Source organism: Apis dorsata, unplaced genomic scaffold (genome assembly GCF_000469605.1).
Source record: "Apis dorsata unplaced genomic scaffold, Apis dorsata 1.3 scaffold_174, whole genome shotgun sequence".
NCBI lineage: Eukaryota > Metazoa > Arthropoda > Insecta > Hymenoptera > Apidae > Apis > Apis dorsata.
This window is the reverse complement of record NW_006263462.1, coordinates 276,399-278,860: the sequence shown is the minus strand read 5'-3', so window position 1 is coordinate 278,860 and position 2,462 is coordinate 276,399. Positions and strand designations below refer to the sequence as shown.

Genomic DNA, 2,462 nt, shown 5'->3' with positions numbered 1-2,462 from the left:
TCTTGTTTTATCCACGTCGTTTCTTTTCCTTTTTTTTTTTTTTCTTTCTTATTATCGTTCTATCTCCGTTTCATCGTGAACGAATGAAGGTTCCCTTTAGAAGGTTCAACAGAGGACCAAGGTATACCGCGGAATTCACGCTGGAACTTTCTAACGTGTACACGCATGTGACATACCTGCGACCCTCTTTCTACCTTTTCGTTCTTTTCCTGGTGACAAATTGCCCCGTGATTCCAAGGAATATATATCGAGCAAAGAAATCGCCGCGATCTTTTTTCGTATATCTCTCTCTCTCTCTTCGTAATTCGAAAAACTTTGTCTACGATCCTTTTCGGTAAACAGAATAACAACGAAAGTTTAAATTTCAATGTTCGAAAGAATTCCACAATGGAACCGTTGACCTACTAGTTTATAATGTATGTACATTGTGATCGTATTATCAATGGATTGGACATCTATATTTCAACGTCCGTATTCCACTTTCCGATTCATCAAACATTTATATCGAAATCAAAACAACCCCCTCGGTACACCTCAATCATGCCAATCTCGTATTTAATTATCCAATTTCCATCTATCGCGTCACCGTGTCACCGATTCCACACGAGGGGAATATCTCGATCAACAGGCATGCGCACGAGTCGCCCATTCGTCAGGTGGTTATCGGGAATCGAGATAAATAACCAGATTAAATCGGTCCCTAGGTTTAACCCTAGGGTGAAAAAGAGAGGGAGACACACGCGAAAACGGGATCTATCACGTGAATAGCGTGCTACGCGGCAGGTCATCGCGTATCTCCGAATAATGAAATTGTTCCCAGTGTTTTCGCGGCACGTCCGCGTTGTCGGCTCGTTTACGCGAACAGGAACGATGATGACAGAGAGGCCGGATATAAACATTTATTATTCACGATGCGGCAACGACTAACGAGGTCGTGTGTAATACCAGCCGCCTCTCTCGGCCGTCTCTCTTTCTCTCCCATCTCTCCCACCGTATCTTTCTCCGTCTCTTGGCCTGTCTCTACACCGTGTCAGGTACACACGCGGTGCGCGATACGGAGCGCGTGTGAATGTGTGCGCATGCGTGTGACGTTAATAATTAAACGTCGCATTATCACCGCGTGCACACGTAGCGGGCACCGCGTGTACGGCACGTACTTATTACACAATAATATGCCGCCGCTCGTCGTCTACGATGCGTGTGTCGCGGCGGCGTGGGCCGCGCGCGCTCGTCCATAGGTGGGAGAGAGGGTATCGTTGCTGGATTTATGGTCGTGCGAGCGATTCGACGCCCACGTCCCTGCCTTTCGCGCCTGGATTTCCATCTTAGACGTGTGAAATCGTTTTCATCCGAGCTGACTTTGTTTCGTTCCTTCTCGTTTACATACATACGTAGGAGGAGGAATAATTATCGTTCGAAATTGATCGAATTCGAAATGATTATTCGCGCTAAAATTATATATCAATAATTTTGATATATGATCGATTAATTAATTCTTTTCCTATCTTTTCGAAACACACTTTCTCTCTCGATTGCGCAATAATAATAAAAGATCACGTAAGAAAATTAGCCAGAAAATTTCCACTTGTTCCTATCGAACTCCTGTCGATCAATTACAAGTATCCTTCCCGTTAATTCGAATTAACGAATTCGTGGTGCGCAGGAATTAATAGATCGCCGGTTACGTGTCGCCAGAGACAAGCGTAATTTCTGTTACACAATACGCGATCGCGTGTTGCGTGTGACTTCTGCGTATAATACCTACATACATATATACATATACGTACACGAATATCCATAATGGATAATGCAAACGAGAATATATATAACAGGTTTCCCCGGAACGATGGACAGGACATTCCATTAAAAACAGCTCCTCTTCTCCTGTTTCTCTCTCTCTCGCGACGTCGATCGATTATTTATTTTTCGCGTCCAATTAACCATCCCCCCTCTCTGTGTCTGCGTCGTTTTCGAGCTGTGCACGTGCCATCGTCGAGGAAACGCGCGCATGATTTATATCCGCGCGGTCGTTAACCATCCCCTATCTAAACCGACTATATAGCTTCCTCCTCTTGTAATTCGAAAAAAGGGGTGTGCGGAGAGGAGGGGAGGAGGAAATGGGGTTGTGGCACAGTCAACGGATGAGGGTTGAACTTACGCGGTTTGAACTTCTTAACGCTCTGTCGCGTATCCTCTATCTGTCCGCGACACGTGACGTCGACTCGAGGCCGCCTCCCCCCTCCCCCTCCCCTCCCCCGTGCCGCCATTTTAGACACGCTTCGCCAAAGGACATGCACCCCTCTAATGCGTGGCAGGTGCGCACGTGACGCAGCCCGCCGCCTATGGAACGTTTAATTTATTGTTAATTGCGTGACGCAATTGGCACGCGCAGCTGCCTCGCTTTTGCGCATCGAAACGGGGACACGTTTCACGAATTTTATCCTTCCGTGTGTACGAAGCGC

General features: G+C 46.6%; 1 protein-coding gene across 1 annotated transcript in view; it reads left to right on the top strand.

The window, feature by feature from the left end:
* Window positions 1-2,462, top strand: part of LOC102677618 (neurogenic locus protein delta) — a 57,265-nt gene that overhangs the window by 14,460 nt on the left and 40,343 nt on the right. The window lies entirely within an intron of this gene.